The 26,135-nt window shown below is 41.3% G+C and overlaps 1 long non-coding RNA gene across 2 annotated transcripts; it reads right to left on the bottom strand.

Annotated features, from left to right (window-relative positions):
- Nucleotides 1-24,535, bottom strand: LOC106599473 (uncharacterized). 2 transcript variants are annotated; one of them, XR_006769087.1, is made up of 4 exons: nt 24,346-24,535; nt 23,909-24,068; nt 17,075-17,233; nt 1-549 (listed from the first exon to the last, which is right to left on the bottom strand). It is a non-coding gene; the product is annotated as an uncharacterized lncRNA (long non-coding RNA). The 2 variants fall into 2 exon arrangements; XR_006769088.1 differs by lacking the exon at nt 1-549 and having other exon boundaries at nt 16,759-17,233.
- Nucleotides 24,536-26,135: the final 1,600 nt, after the last annotated feature.

The raw sequence follows: 26,135 nt of genomic DNA, 5'->3' as shown, positions 1-26,135 counted from the left end.
TGAATGAACCAAGGTATTTATTGTAACACAGGTAGATATGGAGTGCAGATCCGGGGAAGCTTGGATGAGTTGTAGGAAACCAGATGTGGAGGCTGAAGTTGGAGTGTGCTGGGTTGGGACAGGGTATACAGGTCCAGAGGGGAATCCAAGGGAGTGGTGGTGTGGGGAGTCCAGAACAGGGTAGCAGGGTGGTGAGATGTGGAACAGGAGACAGGCGCCAGAGTCAGGGCGGCAAATTGAGCAGCAATTACGATCTGGCAGAGTGGAGGTGGCAGAACTGAGTATTTGTAGAGGTCTTGATAATGGAACGAGTTGCAGCTGGTAGGGATCTGCTCTGACTCCAGCACACCTGTCTCCAACAACGCAATCACACACAAACAGAAAGGGAGGGGGAGAGAGAGAGAGAGAGCGTACTGGGGGAATGGCTGCAGGTCAAGCAGTCACCGGATGACCACTAGGGGGTGTGGCAGGAGCAGATGTGACAATCTCAGGCTCAACACCCAGAACCAAATCCACTAGTTACAAATAAAAGTTCCCTTCCTGGAGTTGCTGTGTGAGAGAGAGAATGATGATCAAAAGATGAAGGGGAAAAAAATTAAAAATACAACATAATAAAAGTACATTTGAATGACACCAAGTGGCAGTGTTTTTACAACTAATGCCGGTTTGCCTGAGGCTGATGCCGTGCAGGTGTTTGTACACATGCATATACACACACTCTCATTCAAATAAACACATACAAGAACACACATATACATGTAATAGTGCCAGACATGCACACAAACATATACAGTTGGCATTTCTGTTATGATTTCAGTTGTCCTTGATGTCCTTTGTTTTAAATGTATTATTATTATTATTTTTTAATTGCATTGTTGTATGCACTGCAGTGCTAGCTAATTGTAGCTTAGGCTTTCAGCACTAGATTCATTCTCTGATCCTTTGATTGGGTGGACAACATGTCAGTTCATGCTACAAGAGCTCTGATAGGTTGGAGGACTTCCTCCGGAAATTGTGATAATCACTGAGTAGGTCTATGGATGGGAGTGAGAACCATGAGCCTCCTAGGTTTTGTATTGAAGTCAATGTACCCAGGGGAGGACGGAAGCTATCTCTCCTCCAGATACATCATGGTGGTACCCTACAGAGTTCTGTTGAGGCTACTGTAGACCTTCATTTTAAAACAGTGTGTGTTAATCAATTATTTGGTGACATATAAATATATTTAGTATAGTTTTATCTAAAAAGTATACATTTTGAAATGTTATACAATTTTTATTTCTATTAAATTTACTGAGGAGGATGGTCCTCCCCTTCCTCATCTGAGGAGCCTCCACTGTGATATACTGATTCTATTCCATAGGCAAACTAGGGGTGAAAGTAGCTTTTGGGGTGGCAGGTAGCCTAGTGGTTAGAGAGTTGGGCCAGTAACCGAAAGGTTGCTAGATCGAATCCCTGAGCTAACAAGTTAGAAATCTGTAGTTCTACCCCTGCACAAGGCAGTTAACCCACTGTCCCTAGGTTGTCATTGTAAATAACAATTTGTTCTTAACTGGCTTGCCTAGTTAAATGAAGGTTACATAAAATATATATATTTTAAAAGGTGCTTACAATATAAGCCATGGTCTATAGAATCTTATGCATTCAATTATGATACATTTTGTTGATTGGCATGACTGACTGATATTCTACAGATATAGAAAAACATACTTTTGACAATAAGATTTCCAAGAGGAAATTGAGCAACTGAACTGCCCACAACCCGCAACAATGCTTCAGGGAAGGGCATTAGTTACACATAAAGAATAGACTTGTTCACCATGTCATTTCGTTCCATTCCATAGGTCATTGTGGGATGAAGCAGCAGTGATCTGTCCACCCCTGTGTTCAATTGCTGTATGTGTGCATCCCAAATTACACTATTCCCTATGGCCACTGGTCAAAAGTAGTGCACTATATACGTAGGGAAAATAATGCCATTTGGGACGCACCCTATGTGAGTGACAGGGTTGGGTTAGTGTAGCTGCAGGGACCAGTACAATGGGATAATCAATGGCCATGGGCTGGTCACATAGACACATAGAGAGTGATTATATTGACCCTTCACACTTTCAATGACATACATCATCTACATTAGCCCTCATTTGGACATCTTTATCCTGCTACAGTATATTTTTCTCAGAAAGTCATATTTCTGGTTGATGTATGATTATCTGGTAAATCTGGTAAGATCATGTGACTCAAAATCAGTAGAACTGTGGATTTATTTAGTGTAGCAATGGGGTGAGGGGACACGTCCCCACCACTCTACCCCCTATTTGATGAAATTGTCAGTTGTCCCAACTTTTATTTATAGCAAGCACAATTAAGTCAATGAATTCCTGTGGAAAATCCAATAGGCGTCCCCCAGCCACTGAAGCCTCTCATGCAAGGTGACCTGTGCATCAAATGGCATATAATCTAAATCAAAATCTGGCACTTAACCGACAGCAGTTAGACAAGATTGACCTCTGTTACTGTTAAATCGCACTGAGAGATGTTCACCAATGTTTTCATGTTGTTTATTTTACACATACTGTTTACGCTTCATTACAGTTAAAATGCTATTTTTAAAACCCCACCTAAAGAATCAGTCAGTTTACTTTCATTAATGTATGTTTCTTGAAGATGACTTCATTTTAGACCAAAATAGAAGCTAACTAAATGCCCTAGATATTAAATGCCCAAAATAGAAGCTAACTAAATGCCCTAGATATTAAATGACCAAAATAGAAGCTAACTAAATGCCCTAGATATTAAATGCCCAAAATAGAAGCTAACTAAATGCCCTAGATATTAAATGCCCAAAATAGAAGCTAACTAAATGCCCTAGATATTAAATGCCCAAAATAGAAGCTAACTAAATGCCCTAGATATTAAATGCCCTAGGTCAACGTATCCATGGACCTCTGACTATGGTTGCAAAGGGAGGGTATATTACTGGTAACTTTCAAATGTTAACAGTAAACTACCAGAATTATTCATAACTTTCAAGTTTAAGGGGGGAATTTATCACAAGACAACTGGTGGCCTTTTGGGGTACTTTTTGGGTGCTCTGGCCCTCTGTGTGGCCTTATCACATGTAAAATATATAAAATAATCAACTAAGATGAGTTTAAAATAAAAAATTGAATGTAAAGTCTGTAAAACATTATCCTAAATATAAACCATCAACTTAGTGAATACCATTGGTGTTTAATATAAGGGTTTCAGCATGCGATATCTTCAGCATTTTTTGAACACACTTTAATTGATTTACTTTCATATGTTTTTGTTGTTAATGTTTTGGCGCCAAACTGGTGGCTGTTGTAAAATAAAAAGTAAATCATTGGAAGAGTTGCAGTGTCAATTGAAAATAATGCATTGTTGATTAAATGCTTTTTTTTATTAAGCTATTGTATTATTTCTTAAACCATATTGTCTATCGTCACTAGAAACTCGTGAACAATATAGACACAGATATACAAATGTAATACTATATATTAATACATTTTTTCAAGTTATTCAAGTATAAATGACCAAAGTTACAATAGGTTGCCATAGATTACATGATAATTACCAAAATGACTGAATGTTCCGGTAGCTTTTGCAACCCTACATCTGACCACTAATTTATCCAACAGCACTCTGTGACTGTGTCACAAACGGTACCTTATCCCCCCCATAGGGCTCTGGTCAGAAGTAGTGCACTATATAGGGAATAGGGAGCCATTTGGGACAGAATGTATCTGAACACTGCAGCAGGTCCCCCTATTCACTAGAACATATTCATCACAAGAAGCAAACCTGATGGGAACCATCCTTTCTCTGGCTCAGCCACAAGGATAAATTGCTCAATAGAAATGAAAAAGAAGGGACACACAAAATACACTGGTTGACCATTCACTCATCTGGAACCACTCTTGAGCCTGCTTAGAGAGCATCCTGCTCAATTGAAGTCTAGGGCTTTCATTCTGATGACAAGGGCACAGAAATGATTTTAGATAAAGGAGGAAAACAGAGTCTAATTCCTTATGGTTAAAGTAATTGAACACAGAATTACGTAAGAAGTTCCCTAGATGGAACAGTATGCGTTCCAAATGGCACCTTATTTCCTAGATAGTACACTACTTTTGACCAGAGCCCTGTGGGTAGTGCACTAATAGTAGTGCACTATATAGGAAACAAGGTGCCATTTGGGATGCAGACATTACCTCATAATATACATTACTGGGGCTTGTTAGGGTCTACTCTGTATAGCCATGTGTGTATAAAGGAGGATGAGTATACATAAATAGGTTTATTCATACTTTCCATTACACAAATACACTAGAGCAGTTCATGACATGTCAAGCTATGAATATGAACTATGTTCCTGTCTATTTGTCTTGTCTGAATTGTATATTGTACACGTTAGAGGCAGAGTCGGTTAGTATGTGGTTCTCCTCACCCACGCTGTATCTAATCATTGCATCCTCTGCTGTATAGCTTAGCATTATTTCTCTGATTATAAATACAACCCCTCGTGTTGTTTTGCCCTGGTGGGCAGGTATGCAGATCCAGCTGAAGAACAAGTGAAACAATTCTGAAAGCAGATTAATAATATTGCTTTGAAATTTGTATGCTTCCATCCTTAGAAGCTCAAGCGGTATCTCAACAGAATGGACCCGCTTGTTTGCCAATCATTACGTATGTCCTTTAGAGTTTGACATGTTATGTGCTGTATATTCTTATGTCCTCCAAAGATACTGTACGTTACAGCATTTCAATGACATATTAATAAGTATTTTCAGCTTCAGCAACAAATGATCACAAATGTCTTTGTCGATTGGTGTCTGAATTCTGTTGCCACAGTCCTTGGTGATTGAACTTAGCTCAAACATACATTTTCTAAACACAATGACTAAACAAACAATTGTTAGGCTACCACTGCAAGAAAGAGCAGTTTCTGGGAATTTACAAACCCGAGCACATCCGTTTCCACTGTTGTCACTAGTTACCACAGCCATAAAGCCAAAAACCTCACTTATTAAAAAAATTATAATCTCAAAATAGGATTTTAAACCTAACCCTAACCTTAACCCCAATCTCAACCACACTACTAACTACTATTTATCTTCTTACAATGGGATTTTAAACCTAACCCTAACCTAACCATAACCTTAACTTTAGGGCTCCTGAGTGGCGCAGTGGTCAAAGGCACTGCATGTACATACTACCTCAATCAGCCCGACTAATCGGTGTCTGTATATAGCCTTGCTACTGTTATAGCCTCGCTACTGTACATAGCCTCGCTACTGTTATTTTTCACTGTCTTTTTTACTGTTGTTTTTATTTCTTTACTTACCTATTGTTCACCTAATACCTTTTTTTGCACTGTTGGTGAGAGGCTGTAAGTAAACATTTCACTGTAAGCACGTGACCAATAGACTTTGATTTGATCTCAGTGCTAGAGGCATCACTATAAGACCCTGTTTCGATCCCGGGCTGTATCACTACCAGTAGTTATCGGGAGTCCCATAGGGCGGCGCACAATTGGCCCAGCGTCGTTAGGGGAGGGTTTGGCCAGTGTAGGCTGTCATTGTAAATTTGTTCTTAACTGACTTGCCCAGTTACATAAAGGTAAAAAAAACCTACTAACCTTTAATTAAGACAAAAAAGCAAATTTCTGTTTTTATACATTTTTACAATAAGCCAGAAAGTCTACTCAACAAATCAGATGAGGGAGTGTGATGATGTGTATGCCGGCTCAGAAGGCCCACCTACCAGACCAATTAGATGAGGGAGTGGTATGACACGTATTCCGGTTAGCAGGAAACGGCGTATCTCGAGTTCAAGTTTAAGGGCCAAATAATGAACTAAATTCGGCAACAAGAATTGGCAACATCACAAAAATTCATAACATTGAGAAAGGACAAAGTTTTGGGCAAAATGGTGAGTTGTCTTTTCATTTTTACATAACTTCTGCTAATCTCATCTAAAATTTGCTAGCTAGCTAGCATAAGGGATTCCATTCCAAGCACAGAGGACTTATTCTATTTGACAGAGCAATGTTGTTAGTTTCCCTACAAGCCTTTTATTCTAATAGTAAAATATCATATTCTTGACATTCAAAAGATGCACAGCCTTTGGCAGGAAAACAAACTCAGTTGGGAGACGTCACGTCTACTCCTGCTCCTCCTCTCTGGCGCTCGTTGTCTCATCATTATGCACACTTGCCACCATCATTACATGCAGATGCTCCTCATTTTACTCACCTGGACTCTATCACCTTTCTGATTACCTTTCCTCAGGCGTTATTGACTCTGTTTCTGTATATGTTTCATATCTGTATGCTACTCGTGTTTCTTGTTTTGTTCCATGTTTGTTTATTTATTAAATTCACTCCCTGTACTTGCTTCCCGATTATTAGCATATACATTACAGAATAACGCCTCACCAAAGGGATGAAACAGGGATTTATTTTGCTTTATTACTGGTGACGTCGTGTCCAAGGGCGGCTGCCGAAGCAACCGGGGATGCCTCAGCTGGCTCATCAGGCTTCCATGCCTCAGCTGGCCCGTCGGGCTCCCATGCCTCAGCTGGCTCATCAGGCTTCCACGCTTCAGCTGGCTTGATAGGTTCACAAGCCTCGGTTTGCTCGTCAGGCTTCCATGCCTCAGCTGGCTCATCAGGCTTCCATGCCTCAGCTGGCCCGTCGGGCTCCCATGCCTCAGCTGGCTCATCAGGCTTCCACGCTTCAGCTGGCTTGATAGGTTCACAAGCCTCAGTTTGCTCGTCAGGCTTCCATGCCTCAGCTGGCTCGTCGGGATTCCATGCCTCAGCTGGCCCGTCGGGCTCCCATGCCTCAGCTGGCCCGTCGGGCTCCCATGGCTCAGCCGGCTCGCCGGGCTCCCATGGCTCAGCCGGCTCATCAGGCTTACACGCTTCAGCTGGCTTGATAGGTTCACAAGCCTCGGTTTGCTCGTCAGGCTTCCATGCCTCAGTAGGCTCGTCGGGATTCCATGCCTCAGCCGGCTCGCCGGGCTCCCATACCTCAGCCGGCTCTACAGGTTCCCGCGCCTCAGCTGGCTCTACAGGTTCCTGCGCCTCAGCTGGCTCTACAGGTTCCCGCGCCTCAGCAGAGTAAATAGTACCCGCAAAACACCAGTCTCAACGTCAACAATAAAGAAGCGACTCCGGGATGCTGGCCGTCTAGGCAGAGTTGCAAAGTAAAGCCATATCTCAAACTGGCCAATAAAAAATGTAATATTAAGATAGGCAAAAGAATCCAGCATCCTGGAGTCGCCTCTTCACTGTTGACGTTGAGACTGGTGTTTTGTGGGTACAATTTAATGAAGCTGTCAGTTGAGGACTTGTGTAGCGTCTGTTTCTCAAACTAGACAATCTAATGTACTTGTCCTTTTGCTGGTGAACTGGTGAACAGAATGAGCAGCATTACCGAGGGGATCCGTGACAACAGCTTTGCACACTCTTGGCATTCTCTCAACCAGCTTCAGGATGTAGTCACCTGGAAAGCGTTTCAATTAACAGGTGTGCCTTGTTAAAAGTTAATTTGTGGAATTTCTTTCATTCTTAATGTGTTTGAGCTAATCAGTTGTGTTGTGACAAAGTAGGGGTGGTATACAGAAGATAGCCCTATTTGGTAAAAGACCAAGTCCATATTATGGCAAGAACAGCTCAAATAAGCAAAGTGAAATGACAGTCCATCATTACTTTTTTGTATTTTTGTATTTTATTTCACCTTTATTTAACCAGGTAAGCTAGTTGAGAACAAGTTCTCATTTACAACTGCGACCTGGCCAAGATAAAGCAAAGCAGTGCGACACAAACAACAACACAGAGTTACACATGGAATAAACAAGCGTACAGTCAATAACACAATAGAAAAAAAAAGAAGGGAAAAAAAGTCTATATACAGTGTGTGCAAATGGCGTGAGGAGGTAAGGCAATAAATAGGCCATAGTAGCGAAGTAATTACAATTTAGAAAATTAACACTGGAGTGATAGATGAGCAGATGGTGATGGCAAGTAGAAATACTGGTGTGCAAAAGAGCAGAAAAGTAAATGAAAACAGTATGGGGATGAGGTAGGTAGATTGGGTGGGCTATTTACAGATGGGCTATGTACAGCTGCAATGATCGGTTTGCTGCTCAGGTAGCTGATGTTTAAAGTTAAAGTTAGTGAGAGAAATATAAGTCTCCAGCTTCAGCGATTTTTGCAATTTGTTCCAGTCATTGGCAGCAGAGAACTGGAACGAAAGGCAGCCAAAGGAGGTGTTTGCTTTGGGGATGACCAGTGAGATATACCTGCTGGAGCGCGTGCTACGGGTGGGTGTTGTTATCGTGACCAGTGAGCTGAGATAAGGCGGAGCTTTACCTAGCATAGACTTATAGATGACCTGGATGAATATGTAGCGAGGGCCAGCCGACTAGAGCATACAGGTCGCAGTGGTGGGTGGTATAAGGGAATTTGGTGACAAAACGGATGGCACTGTGATAGACTGATCCAGTTTGCTGAGTAGAGTATTGGAAGCTATTTTGTAAATGACATCGCCGAAGTCGAGGATTGGTAGGATAGTCAGTTTTACGAGGGTATGTTTGGCGGCGTGAGTGACTTTAAGACATAAAGGTCAGTCAAAAAGTTTCTTCAAGTGCAGTCTCAAAAACCATCAAGCACTATGATGAAACTGGTTCTCATGAGGACCGCCACAGAAAAAGGAAGACCCAGAGTCACCTCTGCTGCAGAGGATAAGTTTATTAGAGTTTCCAGCCTCAGAAATTGCAGCCCAAATAAATTCTTCACGGAGTTCAAGTAACAGACACATCTCAACATCAACTGTTCAGAGGAGACTGCGTGAATAAGGCCTTCATTGTCAAATTGCTGCAAAGAAACCACTACTAAAGGACACCAATAAGAAGTAGATACTTTCTTGGGCCAAGAAACATGAGCAATGGACATTAGACCAGTGGAAATCTGGCCTTTGGTTTGATGAGTCCAAATTGGAGATTTTTGGTTCCAACCGCCGTGTCTTTGTGAGTCGCAGAGTAGGTGAACGGATGATCTCCACATGTGTGGTTCCCACCGTGAAGCATGGAGGTGTGGGGGTGCTTTGCTGGTGACACTGTCAGTGATTTTCACTTAACCAGCATGGCTACCACATCATTCTGCAGCGATACACTATCCCATCTGGTTTGCGCTTAGTGGGACTATCATTTGTTTTTCAACACGACAATGACCCAACATACCTCCAGGCTGGGTAAGGGCTATTTGACCAAGAAGGAGAGTGATGGAGTGCTGCATCAGATGACCTGGACTCCACAATCACCCGAACTCAACTCAATTGAGATGTTTTGGGATGAGTTGGACTGCAGAGATAAGAAAAAGCAGCCAACAAGTGCTCAGCATATGTGGGAACTCCTTGGAAATGCATTCCTCATGAAGCTGGTTGAGAGAATGCCAAGAGCGTGCAAAGCTGTCATCAAGGCAAAGGGTGGCTATTTGAAGAATCTCAAATATAAAATACATTTTGATATGTTTAACACTTTTTTGGTTACATTATTCCATATGTGTTATTTCATAGTTTTGATGTCTTCACTATTATTCTACAATGTAGAAAATAGCTAAAATAAAGAAAAAAAATGGAATGAGTAGGTGTGTCCAAACGTTTGACTGGTGCTGTAATAATCTCTTTCTGTTACAGTTTAAGATATAGCCTACTACATACTATCCAGTTGCAAGTGTTTTGGTGTAATGTAATCCCGGACCAAAACTATGCTCCCATGAAAATGTAGAGATAAATCAAACTGATGTGGGATGTGTTCCATTGTGTAATCGATCATGATAGAAGGGAACAGGGCGTGCTGACTGGTACTGTATAGGGAGTAGGGTGCCATTGTTGATAACAGGATGATGGGCTGCCTCTTTCTCTGCTGTATTGTGTGTGGGTGGTCAAGTAGGAGGGGTGGGTTGCTGGGCAACATGGTTACTTCTATTACCTTATGATAGGAAGAGATTATGGTTGATTCCCAAATGGTACCCTATTTCCCTAAATAGTGCACTACTTTTGACCCGAGTCCATTGTGCTTTGGTTAAAAGTAATGCACGATATAGGGAATAAGGTGCCATTTTGGACATGTTTGTCATAGTATTCTGCCAACCTCGTCAACCTTGACACAAGGGCATGATGTGTTGTGCTGTGCCCACCACAAAATAACCTTATCCTACACAGTGAATGAATGAGGACACTATGTAGTAGAAAGCTCTCACTAAAGGTCTTACGAAATGTAAAATTAAATCAGAGTGTTTATACAGTTCATTTGATTTGACTGTAGACTGAAACCACAACTATAAGCAATAGCCTTCCAGAAACATTCACAGAACATTTTCACGGAATATGGTTACTGTGGATTTAACCATTCACACATGGAAGATAATGGATCTGGCTGCAGCATTTAAGCTGTGCTGTAACTGTCATTGTTTTTTATTTTGATAGAAAAATGCATAGCATTATCCTCAACAGTAGATTTATTCTTTAGTTTCACTTAATCATTTTTCATTGTGACACAAGTGAGATCTGAAGCCCGGTCCTGCTCGGGAAGAATAACCAACTCTGTGGCAGCAAATACACTCTCTGCACAGAAGAGACACAATTGTGTTATATTTGATAACATGGTAACAAAACAGCACTGGTTGTATACAAACTTTTACAGATGCACCATTGAGAGCATCCTGTCGGGCTGCATGACCGCCTGGTACGGAAACTGCACCATCCGCAACCGCAGGGCTCCCCAGAGGGTGGTACGGTCTGACCAACGCTTCACCGGGGGCACACAGCCTGCCCTCCAGGATATTACATTACATTACATTTAAGTCATTTAGCAGACGCTCTTATCCAGAGCGACTTACAAAATGGTGCATTCACCTTATGATATCCAGTGGAACAACCACTTTACAATAGTGCATCTAAATCTTTTAAGGGGGGGTTAAAGGATTACTTTATCCTATCCTAGGTATTCCTTAAAGAGGTGGGGTTTCAGGTGTCTCCGGAAGGTGGTGATTGACTCCGCTGTCCTGGCGTCGTGAGGGAGCTTGTTCCACCATTGGGGTGCCAGAGCAGCAAACAGTTTTGACTGGGCTGAGCGGGAACTGTGCTTCCTCAGAGGTAGGGGGGCCAGCAGGCCAGTGGTGGATGAACGCAGTGCCCTTGTTTGGGTGTAGGGCCTGATCAGAGCCTGAAGGTATGGAGGTGCCGTTCCCTTCACAGCTCCGTAGGCAATCACCATGGTCTTGTAGCGGATGCGAGCTTCAACTGGAAGCCAGTGGAGAGAGCGGAGGAGCGGGGTGACGTGAGAGAACTTGGGAAGGTTGAACACCAGACGGGCTGCGGCGTTCTGGATGAGTTGTAGGGGTTTAATGGCACAGGCAGGGAGCCCAGCCAACAGCGAGTTGCAGTAATCCAGACGGGAGATGACAAGTGCCTGGATTAGGACCTGCGCCGCTTCCTGTGTGAGGCAGGGTCGTACTCTGCGAATGTTGTAGAGCATGAACCTACAGGATCGGGTCACCGCCTTGATGTTAGTGGAGAACGACAGGGTGTTGTCCAGGATCACGCCAAGGTTCTTAGCACTCTGGGAGGAGGACACAAGGGAGTTGTCAACCGTGATGGCGAGATCATGGAAGGGGCAGTCCTTCCCCGGGAGGAAGAGCAGCTCCGTCTTGCCGAGGTTCAGCTTAGGATATCTACAGCACCCGATGTCACAGGAAGGCCAAGAAGATCATCAAGGATGTCAGCCACCCGAGCCACTGCCTGTTCACCCTGCTACTATCCAGAAGGCGAGCTCAGTACAGGTGCATCAAAGCTGGGACCGAGAGACTGAAAAACAGCTTCTATCTCAAGGCCATCAGGCTGTTAAATAGGCACCACTAGCCGGCCCTCGCCCAGTACCCTGCCCTGAACTTTAGTAAATGTTACTAGACAGCTACAACCCAGTTACTCTACCATGCACCTCAGAGGCTGCTGCCCCATGTACATAGTCATGGAACACTGGTCACTTTAAATAATGTTTACATACTGTTTTACCCACTTCATGTGTATATACTGTATTTTAGTCAAGGCCTATCCTATTTAACTATTGCTGTACATATACTATTCTTCAGATATACTACACTACGTATTCTATCCATATACTGTCCATATTGTCTATACATAGCATCACATAAAAATAAATAAAAAATAATATATAATAATATACATGTATATATACTGTATTCTCCGGACTTCAACATTGCTCCTCCTAATATTTCTATATTCCTTAATTCCATTCTTTTACTTTTTAGATTTGCGTGTATTGTTGTATATTGTTAGATATTACTGCACTGTTGGAGCTAGGAACACAAGCATTTTGCTACACCCACAATAACAACAGATAAATATGTGTAATTGACCAATAAAAGTTGATTTGATTTGAAAACATTAGGCATACATCGCCATTCAGAGAGGTGAGGAGAGGGGTCCCTTAAAACATCCATAAGTACTGTACCATCCAGTAAAGGACAGGCCATAAGGCATTTTGGGCAAATGCCAGATAGGTTGGTCCATCTTTAGCCCTTTGGGCATGTCCTTTGTAGCTCAGTTGGTAGAGCATGGTGTGTGTAATGCTAGGGTAGTGGGTTTGATTCCTGCAACCACCTACATGTAAAAAAGAATAATAATAATAATAATAATAATAATATGCATGCATGACTGTAAGTCGCTTTGGATGACAGTGTCTGCTAAATGGCATATAAAATAAATTGGGGGTTTGGTGCAGAATGTATGGCTAATAATAGGGGCCATGTTCCCAGTCTGTCCCAGTCTCCCTGGAGATACCAACAATGATATTTCTGAATGAAAACCACTGAACTGTTCACTCCCCAAAGAGTACACACTGTGCAGAATTATCAAAAGCAAACAAGGTACAAAATATGTTCCATTTTGAATTATAACCAGGGACAGAAATAATTGTCCATGTACAGTATGTATAGACTGAATAATGTAAGACGTTTGAATTAAAACACTCTGTATGTTTAATGACTTAGGACTTGGATGAGGGACTAATGTTTGGATGGGGCACAAAATAAAGAGATTTCTGACTGAAATGTTGCTAATAAATGTGCAGGTAAAATTGTGTGTGTAGGATTTTGGGGATGTAACTCCCTGCACCACAAGTGAGAAAAGCATGCTAGTGTGCTTGTTAACCCTTAATTTTCTAATAACTAACGTTTCTCTCCCTATCTTATGTGGGGGTAAAGTTCCAATGACGAGGAATGAGAGGAAGGATAGCAGAGTCTACTCCCTCCACCTCAACCCCCTCTATCCCTCGGCCTCATTGGATTATATGGATTAGAAGAGCACAGATGTCAATCAGAAATCAATGCGGTGTAGAGCGGTGTAGAGCTAAATCCATCATTGTGGAGGCAGATGGTCTGGCATGGACACTGCCATCTGGGACAGCAGTGGCCAAAAATAAAACGTAATACCTTGAATATAAAGTCACAATGACATAACGAGGATCAGTCAAAATGTACACATATACTGTATGTCAGCTCATGGACGATACAATAAAGTATAGCTTGTACACTGCCCGATACAATACCAAAAAACGGTCAAATTTGGGCTCACATTTTGGGCTAAGGGAAGGGAACACTACAACATCTTTGCTCTCCAACCAAGGTGCATGGACTGAGGAGCAAACTGAAATAAAAGAGGAAATTCAGCTACTCTTGGAGTACCGTGGAAGTTGATAAAATAGCTTATTTATCATCCATGGCACCACTGGGCTCCCCTCAGTTTAACTAGCAACACAATGATTGACAACAAATAATAATCGTTTGGTAGGTGCTTATTTGTCCTATTTCATTGGAATTTGAAATGTGGTTTTTTTTTTGCATATCCAACTCCCACTGAGACACCCTCAGAGAGTATGATTGACAATTTAACCTCTTAGGGTGCTTGGACACTGAGCCCAAAAGATGTACCCAAACGTTGAGTGGAAGTTAATTGAATATATCATAGTAAAGACTGGAATGAAATAAATGAAACAGTATGAAATACATTACTTAATACCATTCCATTTATTCCATCCCAGCCATTAATATGAGCCCATCCTCTGATGTAGCCCTTTCCTGCAGTCAAATGACCTAGTGGCCTCATGAGTGGAATGTTATTCATATTTTTCATAATTTCATAATAGATACATAAAAAAAAGAAAGTGTTTGTTTTATTTCAGTCTTCTGTGATATATTTCAAGTGTAATATTGGGATGCAAACTCAAAATGTTATACATTTCAACTGTATATCTGACATGGTACAGGAGTCATGTGTACCATGTGTGAGATGTATACTTTTGTTTCAGTGTAGATTTGTTTAAGACTACCAAGAAACACCCTGTGTGACCCTGATTTTGGTTTAAAGTAACTGTCCAGTGTTTCCAGATTTCTCTTAAATATTACCTATAATTAAGTACAATATGAATTAAATCGTTTTTCTTCCCCATAAAAGGTCATTCATTATGTTAAAAAGCTGCATTTCTGTGTTGGATTGGTTTTCGCGTACCCCAACATCAGAATGGTGTGGACATATACCAGTCATTACAAATATTAATGTGAGTAGACTGCTGATTGCCAACTCAGCCAATGAGCCAACATGTCATTATTTGGGTATGAGTTAACACTACATGAACTTTAAATTAAAAGTCATATTTTCACTGGAAAGTTACTTTAATGTGCCAACAGCCACCACTACGGGGAACATTGTATTTGTGGTAAATGAGTGTTCAGGGCAGATTAGACTTAGTTACAAACAGACATTGATCTATCATGCTGAAATGTAGCAGATACATGGTGTTATATCTAGGATTAATCCCATAAACGAAAGGAGAGCTCCAACTAAATATAACAGTAAGCATTTTTACATTTTAGTCAGTTAGAGCAGATGCTACTTTTAGAGCAATTAGCTACATATACAATCAATGCATTCAATGTTGATATTTTCAACACATAAAATGTAGAATAGTTTAGTTTTACCATAATGGTATCTATCAAATAAATAGGATTACATCCTATACCTATGATTTACATTATGTGTGTGGGTGAGGGAGTAAAAGGTAAACTCCTTATGCTGGTTGCATCGAAAATGACACACTATTCCCTAAATAGTGCACTACTTTTGACCAGGGCCCATGCCTTGGTCAAAAGTAGTCCACAATATAGGGAATAGGGTGCAATTTGAAACACATTGACAGTATATGATTAATCAGAGAGCATCTATGATCAGAGTACAGGGTGTTAAGTACACTGAGTATACAAAACACTATGAACACCTGCTTTTTCCATGACATTGACTGACCAGGTGAATCCAGGTGAAAGCTATGATCCCTTATCGATGTCACCTGTTAAATCCACTTCAATCAGTGTAGATGAAGGGGAGGAGACAGGTTAAAGAAGGATTTTTAAGCCTTGAGATAATTGAGACATGGATTGTGTATGTGTGCTATACAGAGGGTGAATGGGCAAGACAAAAGATTGAAGTGCCTTTGAACGGGGTATGGTAGGTAGTAGGGGAATGGTAGTAGGTGAATGGTAGTAAGGGAATGGTAGTAGGTGAATGGTAGTAGGGGAATGGTAGTAGGGGAATGGTAGTAGGGGAATGGTAGTAGGTGAACGGTAGTAGGGGAACGGTAGTAGGGGAATGGTAGTAAGGGAATGGTAGTAAGGGAATGGTAGTAAGGGAATGGTAGTAAGGGAATGGTAGTAAGGGAATGGTAGTAAGGGAATGGTAGTAGGGGAATGGTAGTAAGGGAATGGTAGTAGGGGAATGGTAGTAAGGGAATGGTAGTAAGGGAATGGTAGTAAGGGAATGGTAGTAAGGGAATGGTAGTAAGGGAATGGTAGTAAGGGAATGGTAGTAAGGGAATGGTAGTAAGGGAATGGTAGTAGGTGAATGGTAGTAGGTGCAATGCAATATTAGGAAGGTGTTCCTGATGTTTGGCATACTTTTCTTTCTTTTGTATTGCAAAATTGAAGTTGAAAACAACTGGTTCAATTGTCCAATACTCAATCTTCCCTATAATTTTGGATGCTCTCTGGAATTGGAACGATAACAACATAATCAATATGTCGTTATCTCTCATTCCCAGAGACCTCCATCCAAAACCATCCATCTAAAACGATCAAAAATACCCAATATTTATATATATATATATAGATGAAAATGACAGCAAGAAGAGATGCTGTCTGGAGGATTTAGACTCCGTGGCAGTTAAAGACCTATTGAGGTTAATGCCGTGTGGCATACTACATGTCCAATGCGGCCATGCTGATGTGACAATACCATATCATGGTCAGCATCCCAAATGGCACCATTCTCCCTATATAGTGCACTACTTTTTTAAACATTTTTAGTTATTTAGCAGACACTCTTATCTAGAACGACTTGAATGAGTATTTTTTATGTGCACTATATAGGGAATTGGGTGCCATTTGGGATGCAAACATGGTCTCTGCAGTGATAGGCAGAGCATGGAGATATCCACCACCAGGGCCGAAGCTATTGTACATATGACACAGAGGTCCGCACCTATGTAATTTTTTCAAAAAGAAACAATTATAATAATAATTATAGATTTTTTGAAACTCAGTTGGGGTCTCAACTTACTGTTGAGTTAGAATAGTAGAATACACAAGGTGCAATTTCGAAACTTGGTTGCAGCAGTTTTATTCTTGTTACTTTATGTCACTCAATTAGCCCATGTCAGTTAAAGCATTTAGATTGGTAAATTAGTGTACTTAGTTTAGCCAGCTATCTAAAGTTGTAGTAATCATGGCCGAATTACCGACCGGACCATGCAGGGCATGTACCCAGGGGCCCACCCTTCCAGGGTCCCCCATTGATTTTGTTAGTCACTCAGATATCATATTAACATGGCATAACTTATTGGAAAATGTGAAGAATTGCAGGAAATTTGCTGTGAAACTGAAACAAAAAATAATTTTTTTTAAATGTAGCTTCATTCACCATTCCTCGATCTCTTCCCGTGGGCGACGGTATTCCCCAGCCTGATGCCAAGGTCCATCCCCATCCAAAATCTCCTCCCAAGTCCATCTTTCCCCATAGTCCATATACTGAGCGTGCCGCTCCTCTCTCCGCTGCTTGGTGTTGGTTAGGTGGGGGATTCTGTCACGAAAAGAGCCGTGTTGAATAGACCAAACTGCAGCGGGAATATGGATACTCATATTTTAATTCAAAAAACGGCGTAAAGCATCCACTGGAACAAAAAACAATACACACGACAGGAACAGTCTTACAGGCATACAAAAACGCAGTGCAAGAACAATCCCCCACAAATGACAAACACACCCTAATATATGGGACTCTCAATCAAAGGCAAATAGACCACACCTGCCTTCAATTGAGAGTCCCCACCCTAATTAACTAAACATAGAACCAGACTACCTAGACTAAACATAGAATACATGAATCTCAAACAGTGCCCAAAAAACCCCGGAATACTTAAATCAAATGCCCTTACTACAAAAACACCACCCCGAACCACATAAACCAAATACCCTCTGCCACGTCCTGACCAAACTACAATGACAATTAACCCTTATACTGGCCAGGACGTGACAGTTTTTCTATTCTCCAAATAGCATTTTAGTTTTTAAATGTATAGAAATGCAGTAAATGAGCTTGAACTTTCCAAAATAATTATTGCATATGGGGAAAACCATTTCAACCAACATGGCCTTAATCCGATTCATCCACAATGCACAAACAGACTGGCACTAAGGCTAGCCTAATGCCTGTCTTGTCACTGCAACAAATATTTTTTTACAGTCAGTTTCTAAGATGTGTTCATGTTCTAATATTAAGGTGAATATTCAGATGACTTAGAAGAGCCAGAGCCACTTTGGCTCAAATTGGGGAAGCGGAATGGAGCACATTGACTTTGATTATTGTACAGGTTAAATGTTACAAAACATGCTTATGAGGTAGAGTTGAAGTTCATTGAAGTAGACAAGAGGACCGTGATGAACAAGAGGAGTTTGGACTGAAGATTGACGCTGGCTAGAGAGCTGTGGCCGTGGAGGGAGACAGTCCTCTGCTCTCTGCCTGATAAACAAGAGCGACAGACGGCTCAGGCTGGCAGACGGCAGCGACCCCTTGTCCGTAAGTCCCCCCTCTGACTGGTACACTGGCTACGTCCCAAATAGCACCCTATTCCATATGACTTGTTTCTTATTATAGTGAATATGGTGTCATTTGGGACACAGAGTGTCCTGAGCCCGACTTCCCTGCACTGGCCACTGACTGTCCACACTGAGTCTTTACTCTTATCAGCAGCCCCTTGTCACCACCAATGATGCCTTTTCACAGTCATTTCAAAGTTCTCTCTCCACATTTTACTGACAGGTATAGTGCACAGTGGGTATATTCTGCTCCCCCCTCTTGTTTCGGTAAAAAGCTGAGGGATGAGGCTGAAGAAATTAGAGTTGAGTGATTATTGCTTTTTGAGGTTGGTTCGGTTTTGGTTTGATTATTTAAGCAATAAGGCACAAGGGAATGTGATATATAGCCAATATACCACGGCTAAGGGCTGTTCTTAAGCACGACGCAATGCGGAGTGCCTGAATACAGCCCTTAGCCGTGGTATATTAGCCATATACCACAAACCCCCGAGGTGCCTTACTGTTATTATAAATGGATTATAAACGTAATTAGAGCAGTAAAAATAATTATCTGATATACCACAGCTTTCAGCTAATCAGCATTCAGGGCTCGAACCACCCAGTTTATAATAAAAAATAATTATGCTTTAGATTTCAATTTCAATTATTTTTTACACATTAAATGCATTATGAAATAATTAAATTGAATTTAGAGCTTTTTAATGGAAATTCCAAAACCCCAAAAATAGTGAACATTCAATTGCCAAAACATAGAAAATATTCCATTGTCTCTGCCAGGTCCACATTGGGTAGACATCAATAGAGAAATAGGACATTTATATGAAATAATCTAATATTTCAGTAGTGTTTTAATTTGATGACTTTATTATTTTTCATTCTTTAAAGTCATAATCTCATCTCATCTCATCTCATGCCAGCCAGCCAGCCAGCCAGCCCAGACAGACAGACAGACAGACAGACCATCTAACGTGTTGTGATCCCCATACTGTATTGTCATTATGTAGCACATAGGGTTGTGTGAAACTTACGCCTCAGCTAAGACGCTTGAGGGAGAAAGGTCGCACGTGTTTGCAAGGCAGAGGTCCCGAGTTCACGGCAGGTATGTGGTACTCACTAAACAAGCAGAGTTGATGTCCTGTATATTCACAGCCTGCCTAAGTATGCTGCAGAGCTGTCTGACAAAATAATTGTACTCGTTTTTCAAAGTAGATAAGAGCATACTTTCACAAACTGTCTCTGTCCCTCTCGTTGTTGTGTTGTCGCTGTCTCTCGTTGCTGTCCCTCTCGTCGTTGGAGTAAAGCAAGCTTATATTTAGAATTTTGATGGGGTACAACAGTTTAACTAAGCTCATGAGGCATCTATTAGTTATATTCTTCAATAATCAATGGGGACAGTGCATTCGGAAAGTATTCAGAGCCCTTGACCTTTTTCCAGATTTTGTTACTGTCACGTCCTGACCATAGTAAGACGTTATTTTCTATGGTAGAGTAGGTCAGGGCATGACAGGGGGTGTTTTGTGTTTTTCAATATTTTCTATTTCTATGTTCTTAGGTTCTAGTTTTTGTATTTCTATGTTGGTTTGTTTGGGATGATCTCCAATTGGAGGCAGCTGGTCCTCGTTGTCTCTAATTGGAGATCATACTTAAGTAGGGGTTTTTCTTCCTGGGTTTTGTGGTTGATTATTTTTGAGTAGTGTTTGTTTCTCCACTGCGTCACGGTTTGTTGTTTTGCCAATTCAGTTTATTTATGTATTGCAAAGTTTCACAGATTAAATAAAATGTGGAACTACACGCACGCTGCACTTTGGTCCCCTCTCTACGACAGCCGTGACAGTTACATTACAGCCTTGTCCTAAAATGGATTCAATTGTTTTTTTCCCTCATCAATCTACACACAATACCCCATACCGACAAAGCAAAAACATATTTTTGAAATTGAAGCAACATTTTTGCAAAAAAAACAAAACAATATCACAATTACATAAGTATTCTGGCCCTTTACTCAGTACTTTGTTGAAGCATCTTTGGCAACCATTACAGCCTCGAGTCTTCTTGGGTATGACTCTACAAGCTTGGCACACCAACATGTATATTTGGGGAATTTCTCCCATTCTTCTCTACAGATCCTCTCAAGCTCTGTCAGGTTGGATTGGGTGCGTTGCTGCACAGCTATTTTCAGGTCTCTCCAGAGATGTTGGATCGGGTTCAAGATCAGCCTCTGGCTGGGCCACTCAAGGACATTCAGACACTTGTCCCGAAGCCACTCCCGTGTTGTCTTGGCTGTGTGCTTAGTGTCGTTGTCCTGTTGGAAGGTGAACCTTCGCCCCAGTCTGAGGTCCTGAGCGCTCTGGAGCAGGTTTTCATCAAGGATCTCTCTGTACTTTTCTCCATTCATCTTTCCCTCGATCCTGACTAGTCTCCCAGTCCCTGCCGTTGAAAAACATCCCCACAGGATGATACTGCCACCACCATGCTTCATCGTAGGGATGGAGCCAGGTTTCCTCTAGAAGTGACGCTTGACATTCAGGCCAAAGAGTTCCATCTTGGTTTCATCAGACCAGAGAATCTTGTTTCTCATGGTCTGAGAGTCTTCAGGTGCCTTTTGGCAAACTCCAAGTAGGCTGTCATGTGCCTTTAAGTGAGGAGTGGCTTCCGTCTGGCCACTCTACCATAAAGGCCTGATTGGTGGAGTGCTGCAGGAATGGTTGTCCTTTTGGAAGGTTCTCCCATCTCCACAGAGAAACTCTGGAGCTCTGTCAAAAGATCTAAAAACGTGTTTTTGCTTTGTCATTATGCGGTATTGTGTTTAGATTGATGAGGAGAAAAAAACGATTTAATCATTTTAGAATAAGCCTCTAACGTAACAAAATGTGGAAAAATTCAAGGGGTCTGAATTACATTTTACGTGTAATAAAAAAGTTTGATGTAGCAACTGCTGATTTCCCCTTTAAAATATAATGTTTATTGATTCAGAACTCCACAGCAGCAGTTGCAAAAGGGTAATAAAATGTGTGAAGATAAATTGCTTTTTGGGAATATACACAGAAAATGGAAAGGTTGACCAACAATGCTGGATCATGATGAGCAGGCCATATCAGCTCCAAATCTATTTTCTATGGTCGGTTGCTATCCATTGTCCTGGAAGAAAGTCAATAATGAGTGAGTATCCTATTAAAAAGGCAGGAAAGTCATCAGGAAATTCTAGAGCGTATCTAGGAAGAGAGAGAGAGTCCTATCAAGGCTAGAAAGATTTTGCACCTCTGAAGACATCCACATCCATGTCCCAAATGGCAACCTATTCCCTCAATAGTGCATTACTTTTAACCAGACCCCTATGGGCCCTGGTCAAAAGTAGTGCACTACATAGGAAATAGGGTGCCATTTGAAATGCAGACTACATCCCCTTGGTATCAGCAGTGTTAAAGAAAGCAGCAATAAAGGCAGAGGGAGTTAATTTTCTCCTCTTTGCTGATGACATCAAAGTCAGCAATGGCACAAACACAAAAACCATTGCCTTTTAATTGAATGAATCCTAGTGCTGATGGAAACTCACCCAAACCAACTCCAGGTGTGTGTGATGTATTACATAGATCAGAATAAGCATGACTTCTCCATGGTTCTACGTTCAGCTTGTCCCTCAGTGATTATTAGCAAAGCAAACATGACAGTACAGAGGACTCCCGCAGTGTAGCATTGGCACATCTGATTTCCAAGAATGTCCCCTACCCCCCCAGATATAATGTCTGTGTCCCATATAGCACACTATTATCTTCCTAGTTCAGAATCCTTTGGGCCCTGGTCAAAAGTAGTGTACTATATAGGGAGTAGGGTGTCATTTTAGCCTCAACCACAGTGTCTGATGAATTCCCTCTGTGGCTCAGTATCTATGAAGTATACTCAACTGGTATAAAGGGACATCATAGCTCTGTACACCATACCTCTTTCTGCTCTTTGATAAATGGATTGTGGGGGTGTAATGGAAGCCAATTAACTCATACAGATGTAGGATCTTAATTTAATCACCCTGTTGCAGGAGAACTTTCCTGCAATAAAGGACATTTTCAACTTGCAGTGTATTGTAGGTTTAAAAAGGATTCTGAAGTTTGTAATTTCCACTTTGAAATTTCAGACTTGATTTTCCCTGCGAAAAATGTATCAATCGCTACAAAAATGTCCTTTACTATAATCCACATAATAATTCACATTTCCTGGATTATTTTCCTGCTGTAGCAAACTGGCTCAAATTGAGATCCTACACATGTATATGTCAATTAGATTTACATTAGTATATTCCATCCAAAAGGACCAGAGCCATATCTAAAAGGACCATATGAGCCACTCGCAAAAGGGTGTTAAGAAATATGAAATGTATTTTCAATAATTCAACCATTAGGCCCAGAACTAATTTAAACCTTATGTAGTTTGTCATGTACAACTATACTTCTAAATTATCAATGTAGTACAGTAAGATTTCACGTTTATCAACTTTGTACTGTAAGGCATATATTTAAAATCAAAGGCATCAACATCAGAGATTCCTTAATGTTCTGAATACACTTTTCAGAATAACAATTTATTTTAGCTTGTTTGTCTGATACATGAAAAGGAAACACAGGGGACAGCTCTTTAATAGTTCTGTGATAAGCTGTGTTGATATTTTCAGTTAATTTACTCTGTGTGTTTGCAGCATGAACAACAACCCTAGAGCACAGATTATAGGCTAGGCTTCCTTCCCTTATGTGGAAAGAGATTGTCTGCATCCCAAATCCTAATCACTACATTGTGCACTACGTTTGACGAGAGCCTTATGGGCCCTGATCAAGTGCACTTTGTTAAGGAATAGGTTGCCATTTGGGACTTAGACATTCTAATCTGCTTTTTGACTGAACCCATCAATATGTGAACACTTCCCGTCGCTATGGCCTAATCAGGAGGATTGTAATACTATAAATAAATATGATATGAATCTGTCCATCAGGGCAATCAGCCACTTCTGTGTCAGCAGCAGCTAAAAAGGCTTGGAGTGGTTTGGGTACATATACATATTTTTTCATTTCTTTTAGCTATTGCTTCAGGATTTCTGACCAAAATGACAAGTCACTTGCCCATTTCTCATAACCTGGCCCATGAGTAAAGCCTAATTCCAATTTCTTGACATAATAGTATACTGTATATATTGTTAACTGGGTGGTTTGAGCCCTGAATGCTGATTGGCTGACAGCTGTGGTATATCAGACCAAATACCATGGGTATGAAAAAACATGTATTTTTACTGTTCTAATTACATTTGTAACCAGTTTATAATAGCAATAAGGTACCTCAGGTTTTTGATATATGGCAACATACCACGGTTAACCCTTAGGCCTCAACATTAGATAGTTTACATTGGTAGTGGCCACAGATACCTAGGGTCATTATGGACCCCCCCACACAATGCCTAGGTGGCTCTACACCCAATTCCTCTCTTCCAATTGCATAGAATACTACCTATATCAGGGATCTCTACACAAAATTTTAACGACAGGTCACCAGGTTAGAATGCCTCAACAGATATTTCGGCATTTAACACCTAGACTACACTAAAATCCTTAACATCTATCATTTAATGCAATCATACAGGTACTATTCCCCAAATCCGCGTGAATAAAGATTTACTGACCTTCGTCTTGTAGGCTGGGAAAAGCAATGTAGGGTGGATTCCGTCACCGTCTCTGTCGACCTTAGATATATACCGGCCTGCTATGGAACCCCAATCACAGGGGACAGGTCTTTAATTTACGGGTCAAAGACCCACCCGTGCACAGTTTTCGGCGTGTTACCTTAGGAAGACAGGGACAGGTATTGGGATCCAGCTCGAAGGACCAATTGTTAAGAGAATTTTGTTCTCAAAGTCCTTCAATTAAACTACTCAGTCTGCAACCCAGAATTTGTAAGATTCTGGTTGAATGAAACACGGAGACCCAGCTTACAATAATCCGAATGTGTATTTACGAGAGCTCTGAAGTCCATTATACAAAGACATCCATTTTATAGTTCACTTCATATCCTACGCACATACATACACACAAACAGTAGATATCCTACACACATACATACACACAAACAGTAGGTGAGTTGTGTGCTTCTCCAGAGTTTTCACCACTGTGTATCACTACCCAGCGCTGTCTATTCCATTCCCCAGAGATAAGAGAAACCTTGAGGTACTCCCTGTCCTATCTTAAGTTTCTCAGAGTCCTAGCCAGGTCGAGCCAAACACAGTCTCTATTGTTCTCGGTATTTTCTTCGGCACACACATACACACATTTATCTCCCTCCCAGTCCAACTTAATTGGACTTATGTTTAATACTTTAATTATGCATTATACATGCTACATAAACAACTAATTACTAATTAGTTACATTTCAGGGTAGAATTATTGAATCATTTTCTTTAAACATATAAAATCTTTTATCAAAAGGTAAAATAAAAAGTGATGAGCTTTGAGGGCACTATGGTGTTGAACGCTGAGCTGTATTCAATGAATAGCATTCTCACATAGGTGTTCCTTTTGTCCAGGTGTGAAATGGCAGTGTGAAGTGCAATAGAGATTGCATCATCTGTGGATCTGTTGGTGCGGTATGCAAATTGGAGTGGGTCTAGGGTTTCTGGGATAATAGTGTTGATGTGAGCCATGACCAGCCTTTCAAAGCATTTCATGGCTACAGACATGAGTGCTACAGGTCGGTCGTCATTTAGGCAGGTTACCACAGTGTTCTTGGGCACAGGGACTATGGTGGTCTGCTTGAAACATGTTGGTATTACAGACTCAGACAGGGAAATGTCAGTGAAGACACTTGCCAATTGGTCAGCGCATGCTCGGAGTACACATCCTGGTAATCCGTATGGCCGCCTTGTGAATGTTGACCTGTTTAAAGGTCTTACCCACATCGGCTGCGGAGAGCGTGATCACACAGTTGTCCGGAACAGCTGATGCTCTTATGCATGTTTCAGTGTTACTTGCCTCGAAGAGAGCATAGAAGTTATTTAGCTCATCTTGTAGGCTCGTGTCACTGGGCAGCTCTGTGCTGTGCTTCTCTTTGTAGTCTGTAATAGTTTGCAGGCCCTGCCACATCCGACGAACGTCCGAGTCAGTCTAGTACGAGTCCCCGGCCACTAGGAGCACCGCCTCTGGATGAGCATTTTCCTGTTTGCTTATGGCGGTATAATACTCATTGAGTGTGGTTTTAGGGCCAACATCAGTCTGTGGTGGTCTACAGCTTATCATGAGATACCCTACCTCAGGCGAAAATAGCATGGTTGGTTAAGAGCCGATAAGACGGCAGCCTTCAGGCACCAACACATTGTCCCTATGGAACGCACCCATGGACATCCAACCCTCTTTTGCATTACAGCCATTTGAAAAATGTTGGTTGCCATGATCAAAACATGTTCTAAATGTCAGCAGTGAACTCATTGGCTGGTGTTTTTCCAAGAAATTAACTGACCCCTCAAGCATGTTGGGACTGAGTCAGGGACTACAGCTGGCAAGTTGTGGGGAATCAATTACCTAGACAGCTCCAGGTGAATACTACCTAACAGATGGCCTTCTGCAGTGGCATTCATCTGTTCATTCATGTCATGTTTAAGAATAGTTTTACAACTAATTAACATCTTGCATCTAGACGTTCCACTAGCGGAACCCTGTTCCGCCAGCGGAACCCCTAGCCAACAGCCAATGGCATCGCATGGCGCGAAATACAAAACCAACTAAAATACCACAATTCATTTTTCTCAAACAATCAACTGTTTTACACCATTTTAAAGATAAGACTCTCATTAATCTAACCACATTGTCCGATTTCAAAAAGGCTTTACAGCGAAAGCAAAACATTAGATTATGTCAAGA

Source organism: Salmo salar, chromosome ssa03 (assembly GCF_905237065.1).
Source record: "Salmo salar chromosome ssa03, Ssal_v3.1, whole genome shotgun sequence".
Lineage (NCBI taxonomy): Eukaryota > Metazoa > Chordata > Actinopteri > Salmoniformes > Salmonidae > Salmo > Salmo salar.
The sequence above is the reverse complement of the archived record's forward strand: the minus strand, read 5'-3'. Positions and strand labels throughout refer to the sequence as shown.